This window comes from Oryx dammah, unplaced genomic scaffold (genome assembly GCF_014754425.2).
Source record: "Oryx dammah isolate SB20612 unplaced genomic scaffold, SCBI_Odam_1.1 HiC_scaffold_19, whole genome shotgun sequence".
In the NCBI taxonomy this organism is placed as follows: Eukaryota; Metazoa; Chordata; class Mammalia; order Artiodactyla; family Bovidae; genus Oryx; species Oryx dammah.
Window position 1 is genome coordinate 46,343,464 of NW_024070203.1, and position 12,461 is coordinate 46,355,924.

Genomic DNA, 12,461 nt, shown 5'->3' on the forward strand with positions numbered 1-12,461 from the left:
CAGTGAGTTGGAGACAGATTGAGTAGAGGAAAAGGAAAAGGAGGGAAGAGGAAGAAAACAAAACAGAAAATTAATCATTTAACCCATCTTAACCATTTTTAAGAATATAGTTCAGTCACAGTAATGCAAGTCTATGCCCCAACCAGTAACACTGAAGAAGCTGAAGTTGAATGGTTCTATGAAGACCTACAAGACCTTTTAGAACTAACACCCAAAAAAGATGTCCTTTTCATTATAGGGGACTGGAATCCAAAAGTAGGAAGTCATGAAACACCTGGAGTAACAGTCAGATCTGGCCTTGGAATACAGAATGAAGCAGGGCAAAGACTAATAGAGTTTTGCCAAGAAAATGCACTGGTCATAGCAAACACCGTCTTCCAACAACACAAGAGAAGACTCTACACATGGATATCACCAGATGGTCAACACTGAAATCAGACTGATTATATTCTTTGCAGCCAAAGATGGAGAAGCTCTATACAGTCAACAAAAACAAGACCAGGAGCTGACTGTGGCTCAGATCATGAACTCCTTATTGCCAAATTCAGACTTAAATTGAATAAAGTAGGGAAAACCACTAGACCATTCAGGTATGACCTAAATCAAATTCCTTATGATTATACAGTGAAAGTGAGAAATAGATTTAAGGGACTAGATCTGATAGATAGAGTGCCTGATGAACTATGGACGGAGGTTCTTGACGTTGTACAGGAGACAGATCAAGACCATCCCCATGGAAAAGAAATGCAAAAAAGCAAAATGGCTGTCTGAGAAGGCCTTACAAATAGCTGTGAAAAGAAGAAAAGCGAAAAGCAAAGGAGAAAAGGAAAGATATAAGCATCTGAATGCAGAGTTCCAAAGAATAGCAAGAAGAGATAAGAAAGCCTTTTTCAGTGATCAATGCAAAGAAATAGAGAAAAAAAAAAAAAAAAAGAGAAAGACTAGAGATCTCTTTAAGAAAATTAGAGATACCAAGGGAACATTTCATGCAAAGATGGGCTCGATAAAGGACAGAAATGGCATGGACCTAATATAAGCAGAAGATATTAAGAAGAGGTGGCAAGAATACAGAGAACTGTACAAAAAAGATCTTCACGAATAAGATAATCACAATGGTGTGATCACTCACCTAGAGCAAGACATCCTGGAATGTGAAGTCAAGTGGATCTTAGAAAGCATCACTATGAACAAAGCTAGTGGAGGTGATGGAATTCTAGTTGAGCTATTTCAAATCCTGAAAGATGATGCTGTGAAAGCTGGATTTAGAAAAGGCAGAGGAACTGGAGATCAAATTGCCAACATCCGCTGGATCATGGAAAAAGCAAGAGAGTTCCAGAAAAACATCTATTTCTGCTTTATTGACTATGCCAAAGCCTTTGACTGTGTGGATCACAATAAACTGTGGACAATTCTGAAAGAGATGGGAATACCAGACCACCTGACCTGCCTCTTGAGAAACCTGTATGCAGGCCAGGAACCAACAGTTAGAATTGGACATGGAACAACAGACTGGTTCCAAATAGGAAAAAGAGTATGGCAAGGCTGTATATTGTCACCCTGCTTATTTAACTTCTATGCAGAGTACATCATGAGAAATGCTGGGCTGGAAGAAGCATAAGCTGGAATCAAGATTGCTGGGAGAAATATCAATAACCTCAGACATGCAGATGACACCACCCTTATGGCAGAAAGTGAAGAACTAAAAAGCCTGTTGATGAAAGTTAAAGTGGAGAGTGAAAAAGTTGGCTTAAAGCTCAACATTCAGAAAACGAAGATCATGGCATCTGGTCCCATCACTTCATGGGAAATAGATGGGGAAACAGTGGAAACAGTGTCAGACTTTATTTTTTTGGGCTCCAAAATCACTGCAGATGGTGACTGCAGCCATGAAATTAAAAGACACTTACTCCTTGGAAGAAAAGTTATGACCAACCCAGATAGCATATTGAAAAGCAGAGACATTACTTTGCCAACAAAGGTCTGTCTAGTCAAGGCTATGATATTTCCAGTGGTCATGTATGGATGTGAGAGTTGGACTGTGAAGAAAGCTGAGTGCTGAAGAATTGATGCTTTTGAACCGTGGTGTTGGAGAAGACTCTTGAGAGTCCCTTGGATTACAAGGAGATCCAACCATTCCGTTCTGAAGGAGATCAGCCCTGGGATTTCTTTGGAAGGAATGATGCTAAAGCTGAAACTCCAGTACTTTGGCCACCTCATGCAAAAAGTTGACTTATTGGAAAAGACTTTGATGCTGGGAGGGATTGGGGGCAGGAGGAGAAGGGGATGACAGAGGATAAAATGGCTGGATGGCATCACTGACTCGATGGACATGAGTTTGAGTGAACTCCGGGAGTTGGTGATGGACAGGGAGGCCTGGCGTGCTGCGATTCATGAGGTCGCAAAGAGTCGGACACGACTGAGCAATTGAACTGAGCTGAATATACATATATGCCACATTTTCTTTATTTATACTTCACTGATTTCCTTCTACCTCTTGGCTAATTTTGAATTGTTTCTTGGATACTATGAGTATCTTTAGATCCTCTTGATTATTTCTTAGAGGAATATATATATATTTTTTTCTTTTAGAAACTTAAACTCTGAACTCTAAAGAATCTTTATTTCGTTACCCTTTAATGTACTACTTGGGAGTCTGCCCCTCAGGTATATATAGTTCAGTCAGTCAGAGATTTGGGAAGAGTTAATACATGAAATGAGGCTTATGTTGGCTGTCTCCTTTTTACGATTTTCACTGTCATTCTTCAGTTTCTGTGGTCACTCCATACTCTGTGCTCCGGGATGTTAAACCATTAAGATTGTAGCTTTTCTATCTTGGTTTGTATACACAGTGTGCTGACGGGGGTCTATCTTTACTCAGTGCCATTCCTTCTTCAGAATGCTGACTGCCTTCCAGTGTCTGCCTGCTTTTTTTCCAGGTAGTTTTTTTTTTTTTTCATGTTTTATCCAGAGTATATAGTGGTTTTTTTTTTTTTTTTGAAAAAGGGTTTAAGCAGTAAGAGTTATACCCATCTTTTTATTAATCGGTACCATTGTTAAGTCTTTCTGTAATGTTAGCATTTTTTTCTGAGATTTGCTCAAACATAATGTGTAAGTTCCTTTTGTTTAACATGGTACTGATTAACAAGAAGATGGATATAACTCTTACTGCTTAAACCCTTTCTCAGAAAAAAAAAAACACCCTGCTATATTTAAGTCTGTCTTATCCTTATATAAGGACTTCCCTGGTGGCTCAGATGGTAGAGTGTCTGTCTACAATGAGGGAGATCTGGGTTCGATCCCTGGGTGGGGAAGATACCCTGGAGAAGGAAATGGCAACCCACTCCAGTACTCTTGCCTGGAAAATCCCGTGGACGGAGGAGCCTGATAGACTACAGTCCATGGGGTCTCCAAGAGCCGGACACGACTGAGTGACTTCACTCATGCACTCACTATCCTTATTTATTTGATGCTCACAAAAAACTGGGCAATATAGTTATTGTTATCACTACCTTTTAGCTGACTTCCCTGGTGGCTCAGATGGTAAAGTGTCTGTCTACAATGCAGGAGACCCGGGTTAGATCCCTGGGTTGGAAAGATCCCCTGGAGAAGGAATTGGCAATCCACTCCAATACTATTGCCTGGAAAATCCCACAGACAAAGGAGCCTGGTAGGCTACAGTCCATGGGGTCTCAAAGAGTCAGACACAGCTGAACGACTTCACTTCCCTTACCCTTTAGCTGGAAAAAGCAAGCCTTATAGAATTTAAGTAACTTGCCAAATTTCACACAGATCCAATCTCATACTTTTGACCTCATCTAGTTTGCTTTCATTCTATTCTTTATCTGATAAATAGATGAACTGACCCATCAACAGCCTAGAGCTATAGTAAATTACACATAATTTGTAAAAACTATTATTAAATTATTTATTTGCCAACAAAACTATTTTTTAAAAGTTTGGTCCCAATATCTTTTGGCTCTAGTTCGGGATGGGGCTAAGGTTGTGACACTGATTGAATAATTTGACTAACAATACATGTAATGGAAAGTGGTAATTTATGTAATGGAAAAAATGGGTAGAAAATAAAGTACATCTACTGAATATTGCATTCCCCACACCAACCTGGACTGAATATTCATTGCATTCAACAAATATTTTATGATTGATTTTATAGCAATGAAATAAATGGGTCGATCCTGGATCCTGGTCAGATGTTTTGGCTAGTTAGCAAGCTCTTAAAATGAACTTTTAATATCTAATTATTTTACCTTTATTCATTTTATCTTATTTTCTATATCATTCAGCCATAGATTTATAGCACTTTTAAATCCCTCCTCAATTTAGTGTAAGCTTTTTCTAGATTACTCTGCACATATGAAGAGCTTTTGAAAATTTAGAAAAAGCATAGGAATAATTATGAGCAATTCTCATAAAAGAGCACTCATGCACTGTCCTAGTCAGAGTTCTCCAGAGAAACAGAACCAGTAGGATGTATATGGAAACATGTAAGAGGGGATTTCTTGTAAGAATTGGCTCACATGCTTGTAGAGGCCGGAAAGCCCCACCATCAGCCATATACAAGCTGGAGAACAAGCCTGTGGTGTAATTCCGTCCAAATCTGAAGGCCTAAGAATCATGAGGCTAATGATTTAAGTGCTGATCTGGGTCCAAAAGCTTGAGAAACAGGAGTCCTAATGATTGAAGACAAGTGGTGATGGATGTTATAGATGGACAAGAGGGAGTGAATTTGTCATTATTCTGACTTTTGTTCTTTTTAGGCCCTCAACTGACTGGATGATACCCACCCATGATGGGGAAACCATTTGCTTTACTCAGTTCATCAAATGCTAATCTCTTCAAGAAACACCCTCACAGACTCCCAGGATGTCTTACTAGCCATCTGGCACACTTAGCCCAGTTAAACCATAAAGTTAACCCTAACACACACCTTTATACTTTCACATTTACTGCAACTACAGATAGAATGCTTCCCTTAGATTGCCTGCTGCTGCTGCTAAGTCGCTTCAGTCGTGTCCCACTCTGTGTAACCCCATAGATGGCAGCCCACCAGGCTCCCATGTCCCTGGGATTCTCCAGGCAAGAACACTGGAGTGGGTTGCCATTTCCTTCTCCAATTAGACTGCCTGCTGCTGCTGCTAAGTCGCTTCAGTTGTGTCCGACTCTGTGCGACTCTGTAGACGGCAGCCCACCAGACTCCTCTGTCCGTGGGATTTTCCAGGCAAGAGTACTGGAGTGGGTTGCCGTTGCCTTCTCCTTTAGACTGCCTAGTGGTTCTCAAACTTTAGTGTGCATCAGAGTCACCTGGAGGGGCCATTAAAACATACTGCTGGGCACCATCCAGAGTTTCTTTTTAGTAGATCTTAGGTGCGTTTTGAACTCTGTATTGTATGTCTAGGAAGTTCCCGGGTGTGGCTAATGCTGCTGGTCTGCCCACTCAGCTTTGAGAACTGTTGCTGACTTCTGAAGGCTAATATCACTGTTAATAATTTAACATAGCCACTAGAGGGCAGTGGAACCATAGAAAAATTAGACGTGCAATAGAGTCCCTGGTTTATGCTATCAGTTTTGCCATAGGCTGTAAGAAAACGAAAGCCAAACATTAATTTTCTGTACAATATCATGAGGCTCATTCTCAACTTAATATAAATAAAATCTTGTCTTTGCGGTTGTGAGGGTCATAGAGATACAGTGCAGTTCTAACTCTGGCTGATGCTTGTATTGTAATCATAATAAAAACTGGACTTTTCTAAGTGGGCATTTGCATATATATCTATTAGTATTGGGAGTTAACATGAACAATCTGTGGTTCCCAAAGAGGTGGCATTTTGATAATAGGTTTAGTTACGAAGATAATTCTACACTTAAATAGTATTTATTGTTTTGATACATGCACTTTCTATTTTGTGAAAGTGAGACCTAAGTACTTTTAAAAGTATTAAACCTAGTATTCACTAAAACTCAAAGAACATAAAGATTCACAGACTATCAGGAATTTGTAATTCTTTTCTCTCAGATGTATTGTTTGATAGTACAAAAGGACTAGGAAAAATCAAAAGATACACTTTGCAGGGTTCTTGCTATATTGTCTTTTGATTTGGAAGCCCAAAGGCCTGAACTTGATTTTTTGCCTTGTCATTATTACCTGGATGATCTTCATGATTTAATCTAAGTCTCAATTTCTATATATGTAGAGAGAATTACATAATACAGCTATCTCTCTGGGTTGGTGAGAAAAATCAGCAAGGTACTATTTGTGATAGTGTTTTATATATTGCAACTATCTTTGAAAGTTTCTATTTTTGACATACTTCCACCAGCAGTATATTTTGAACTTGGTTTTGATGTCATTGGAGAAAGACATGGCAACCCATTCCAGTACTCTTGCCTGGAAAATCCCACAGACGGAAGAGCCTGGTAGGCTACAGTCCATAGGGTCGTGCAGTGTCGGACATCATTTCACCTTTCACTTTCATGCATTGGAGAAGGAAATGGCAACCCACTCCAGTATTCTTCCCTGGAGAATCCCAGGGGCAGAGGAGTCTGGTGGGCTGCTGTCTATGAGGTTGCACAGAGTCGAACACGACTGAAGTGACTTAGCAGCAGCAGCAGTTGATGTCATTATTGTACCATTGTAAAATTGCTCCTGGGCTTCCCTGGTGGCTCAGTGGTAAAGAATCTGCCTGCCAATGCAGGAGATGTGGTTTCGATTTCTGGGTGGCGAAGATCCTCTGGAGAAGGAAATGGCAACCCACTCTAGTATTATTTTTTAAATTATGAAAGTGTGATAACACATTTACAGGAAACTTGGAAAATACAGAACAAAGTTACATATGGTTCTACTATATATTACAATGATTTTCTTAAGTAGATAAGATTTTTAGTTGGAGTTTTATATCAAACTCTCAAAAATCAATAGAGTGAATAGACAGAAAAGTAGAAGGATATAGTAGACCTGAAAAGCATTGTGAACCAATTCAATGGGATTAATATTGATAACAAATTTCACAGAACAGTAGGATACAAATTCTATTCAAGTTCCCATAGACTATAAGCCAGAAGACACTGGAACATATCCAGAGATGTAAAACAAGGTGCAAAAATTTCATGGTCTAAAGGTATCAACGGAGAAGGCAATGGCACCCCACTGCAGTACTCTTGCCCGGAAAATCCCATGGATGGAGGAGCCTGGAAGGCTGCAGTCCATGGGGTCGCTGAGGGTCGGACATGACTGAGTGACTTCACTTTCACTTTTCACTTTCATGCACTGGAGAAGGAAACAGCAACCCACTCCAGTGTTCTTGCCTCGAGAATCCCAGGGATGGGGGATCCTGGTGGGCTGCCGTCTATGGGGTTGCACAGAGTCGGACATGACTGAAGTGACTTAGCAGCAGTTAGCAAAGGTATCGAAATCACAGTCTGTTCTCTCATCACTGTGGAATTATGTTAGATCAATATCAAAAGATATTTGAAAGTAACCTACATTTGTGCCATTTACCAAGAGAGATCTTTGACTTAGCCATTGAAAGCCTCAATAAAGTTGACTAAAAAAACACAAAGGGTGATTGCAGAGAAGGAAGCATTTAAATGAGAAATTAGTATCAAAATGAGAAACTAATATCAAGGATACTTAGAAAATCCCATCTATTTGGAAATTAAATGTTCGTTTTTAAATATGGGTATATCTAAAAAGTCATAAGGAAAATTAGAAAATATTTGTAACAGAATAAAAATGAAAAGAGAATGTATCAGAATTTGTTGTATGTAGCTGATGCTGCTGTGTGCTGCCCAGTGCAGCTAAATACAGTCTCATGCTAGTATGCTTTCCTTGGAAATCCCATGGACAGAAGAGCCTGGCAGGCTGTAGTCTTACTGTCCTTCTGGACAACAGAACACCTTCACTATGATTGCTTTAAGATTAAACACAAGTTTTACCTTTTGTGTTTGTGTTTAGCAGTATGCACGCTAACTAGACTATAAGCTTGTGATTGTATTTCTGTGCCCCTCAGAGGTCTTTGTATAGCATTTTTGGGAGTTTCCAATAGCAACAGAGTACTGTTACTTTTTGTGAACCTCTGGAAAAGTGAATATATCTCATTCCATACACTACTAGGAAAGTCATCTGATTCCTGTTTGGAGCATGAATCAGTCCATCAGTTTGAGGGCTGTGTGTTCAATTCAGTGGTAGGATAAGGCTTAGTAAATACCTATTTCTTAACTAATTAATCACCACTCCAAAGAGTGATTTGTGTTTTTGGTGGTCTATGGGCTTCCCTGGTGGCTCAAAGGTTAAAGCGTCTGCCTGCAATGTGGGTTCGATCCCTGGGTCGGGAAGGTCCTCTGGATAAGGAAATGGCAACCCACTCTAGTACTCTTGCCTGGAGAATCCCATGGATGAAGGAGCCTGATGGGCTACAGTTCATGGGGTCGCAAGGAGTCAGACGCGACTGAGTGACTTCATTTACTTACTTATGGATGAAAAGCAGTTTTTAAAAAATTTGTGTGAATATTGCTGTTTTAGTCTTTTTTTTTTAACAGCTTTATTGAGATATATAAGTCACATACAATTCACCTACTAAAAGTGTACAGTTCAGTGTTTTTTACTATATTTTCAGACATGTTCAACTATTACCACAGTCAATTTTAGAACATGGGGATCACAAAAAAGTCAGACACAACAGCAATACAACAACAGCAACAACAGCAACATCTTGGGGAAATGTCTATTTATATCTTTGCTCATTTTTTAGATTGGGTCATTTGTCCTCTTATTATTGACTTGTGGGGCTTCTTCATATACTGTAGATTCAAGTCTCTTAATCAAATAGTTGATTTGAAAATATTTACTCTCATTCTTTGATGATGTCTTTTGAAGCACGAAAGTTTTGAACTTAATAACATGTAATTTATCAATTTTTCCTTTTGTTACTCATATTTTTGGTGTCATACCTAAGAATCCTTTGCCAAATCCAAGGTCATGAATATTTGCCCTTATGTTTTCTCCCAAGAATTTTATAGTTTTTGTTCTTACCTTTATGTCTTTAATCCATCTGAGTTATTTTTTGTACATGATGTGACATAAAAATCCAGTGTTATTCTTTTGCATGTACCATTTATTAAGAACTCTTCTTTCCCCATTGACTGGTCTTTGCACCCTTGTTGAAAATTTTTTGGCCAAAGAGCTTTGAATTATTTCTGGATTCTAACTTCTATTCTGTTGGTCTGTTATGTCTGTCCTTGCACCACACTATTGTGATTCAGTTCAGTTCAGTTGCTCAGTCATGTCCGACTCTTTGTGACCCCATGAATCGCAGCACGCCAGGCCTCCCTGTCCATCACCAACTCCCGGAGTTCACTCAGAGTCACGTCCATCGAGTCTGTGATGCCATCCAGCCATTTTATCCTCGGTCATCCCCTTCTCCTCCTGCCCCCAGTCCCTCCCAGCATCAAAGTCTTTTCCAATGAGTCAACTCTTCTCATGAGGTGGCCAAAGTACTGGAGTTTCAGCTTTAGCATCATTCCTTCCAAAGAAATCCCAGGGTTGATCTCCTTCAAAATGGACTGGTTGGATCTCCTTGTAGTCCAAGGGACTCTCAAGAGTCTTCTCCAACACCACAGTTCAAAAGCATCAATTCTTCGGCGCTCAGCCTTCTTCACAGTCCAACTCTCACATCCATACATGACTACTGGAAAAACCATAGCCTTACTGTTGCTTTGTTGCTGTTGCTAAATTTTAAAATCAGGAAGTGTGAATCTTTCTAGTTATTTCTTCTTTTTCAGGGTTGTTTTGGCTGTTCTAAATCCTTTGCATTTCCATCTGAATTTTAGAATTGGCTTGTCAATTTCTACAAAGAACTCAGTTGGGATTCTGATAGGGGTTGTTTTGAATCTGTAGTTTAGTTTGGTTAGTATTGCCATCTTAACAGTGTCTCTCCGTCCTTAAATGTGGGATGTTTTCCATTTATTTAGATATTTAATTTCTTCCAATAATGTTTTATAGTTTTCAGAGTATGAATTTTATACTTCTTTTGTAATTTAATCCTAGATATTTCTTTATGATGCTATTGGGGTGGAATTGTTTTCTTGACTTCATTTTAGATTGTTCATTGCCAGTATATGGAAGCACAACTGATTTTTGTGTATTGATCTGAAATCCTGCTTTATTAAATTCATTTATTAGTTCTAATAGCTTTTTAGAGGTACCTTAGGACTTTCTATATACAAGAACGTGCCCATCTACAAATAGAGATAGTTTTACTCCTTCAAATTTGGGTGCCTTTTCTTTTTCTGTGCTTAGTCCCCTTGGCTAGAACTTCTAGTACAATGTTGAATAGAAGTAGTGAGAGCAGACATCCTTGTCTTGCTCCTCATTTTAGGGGTTAAGAGTTCAGTCTTTCACTGTTAATTATGATGTTAGCTGTGGGTTTTTCATAGATGCTCTTTATCAGATTGAAGGAGTTCCCTTCTATGCCTGGTTTGTTTAATATTTTTATCATAAGGGGGGGTGACATAATTTTTGTCAGATTTTTTTTAGAAGATTATGTGGTTGAGATGGTTATGTGATTTTTGTTTTTTGATCTATTGATATGACCTATTCTATTAATTGATTTCAGATGATAAACCTATCTTGAATCTTTAAAATACATCCTGCTTGGATTTTCAGCCATGGATCATGGATCTTCTGTTTCTTCTCCTTCTGGTATTGCCTTTATCTGTATGTTGGTGTGCTTAAGGATTTCTCACATTTCTCTGAGGCTCTGTTTATTTTTCTTTATTTCTCTGCTCTGTACTTTGGCTTATATAATCTCCATCAATATGTCTTCAAGTTTACTAGTTCTTTCTTCTACCAGTTCCAATCTATTATTGATCCCTTCTAGCAATTTTTTTTTTTGTTATTATACTTTTAACTCCAGAATTCCATTTGATTCTTTCTACTGGTATTCTCTATTCACTGCAACATTGTTGGTATTCTTTTCTTCTTTAAATATGATTTTCCTTAGTTTTGTGAACGTATTTATAATGGTTATTTTGAAAATTTTTATGTTGAATCAGGCATCTGGTTGCTCTCATAGGAAGTTTCTGTTGCCTACTTTAATCTTTTTTGGAGTGTTAGTCATAGTTTCCTGTTTCTTTGCATGCCTCATAATTTTTTTTGGTAATTAGACATTTTAGGTAATATATTGTAGCAATTCTGGGCATTGGTCCCCTCATTCTGGGGCTTGTTATTGCTGTTTGCTTGTTTATTTGTTTAGTGATTGACTGGGTTATTTTAGTTAAGTTTATCCTCTGTCACCCTCTACCCGTAGTATTAAGTCTCTGATGCTTCTAGGAACAAATTTAGGTTTTCCCAGTCATGTTGTGACAGCAGCACTCGTAGAATTTTTTCCACTCTGGCCCTGACCACACTCAGCTGTTAAAACTCTGTTAAGTGTTGGGTGGTTGCTCTATTAAAAAGAAAAAAAAAAATGCCCTGGGGCATAAATTCCTCTACAAATGAATCCAGTCAAATTATGGCTTTTTGGACAGAATAGTTTCTGAAATCAGTGTTTGATATTTGTTCTGACCCCAGGAAGACTCCCCCTAGATGTCTTAGTCCCCAGTTGTCTCCCACAAATTAAATTAGCCAGTCTACAGTCTAGGCTTTTTTCTTCATCACACACACAAATCTCCTCCCAGTTGCCTTTCGCTACATTCTCCACTGTTCTTGAGAGTGCTCTTAGGTTAAATTTCTCCAAGCTGTGTTGCAAATGAAGTAAGTTTCTGTGGGAAGAGATCAGGAGCTACTTGTTTTATGACTGCTTCTTCCCTCAGGTAAAATCTCTGACCCAGGACTCTGGAGCTGTGGGTGGGGACAATGGCAAGCTTCTCTCTGTGTGATACCCCCATTATAGAAGCTTCAGTTCCACAAGTAGGATTTGGGTGAAAGTAGGGAACCCCCACCTCTTGACTGCACTTGCCTGAGACAGCTGGTGCAAGATGGGAAACACTGAAGCCTTGCTAAGTCTCAGGAAGAAGTCCCTAAGAGGGAGCCCATATTCCTGGCTGCAGGAGCCCTTGAGTGGAGTGTCTGCCTCATTGAGCTGGGTGTGGAGTAGGGAGAGTGGTCTTGATTCAAATAACACAGACTCTCACCTTTCTTACAGAAACTTTCTTAGGTGTTTTTGGAATAGATGTTTCTCCATTTGTTGTTTACACTTACTATCACTTCCAGAAGTTTTACTTGCTTACTTTTTAATAATTCTCAGTTTCACTAGGGAGTGATTCAGCGGAGCTCTTCTTGCTGACATGTCACTATTCACAGCAGTGTGTTGTTCTTGACAACTGTCCACTAACCTAACATTAAGAAGATTCATACAGCTCAAGCCAATAAGAAAAATCTCTTGATTTATTGTGAGAATTCAAGGCCCTTCAGGCACCCATGTAAACATAACTCTTCTTTGAAT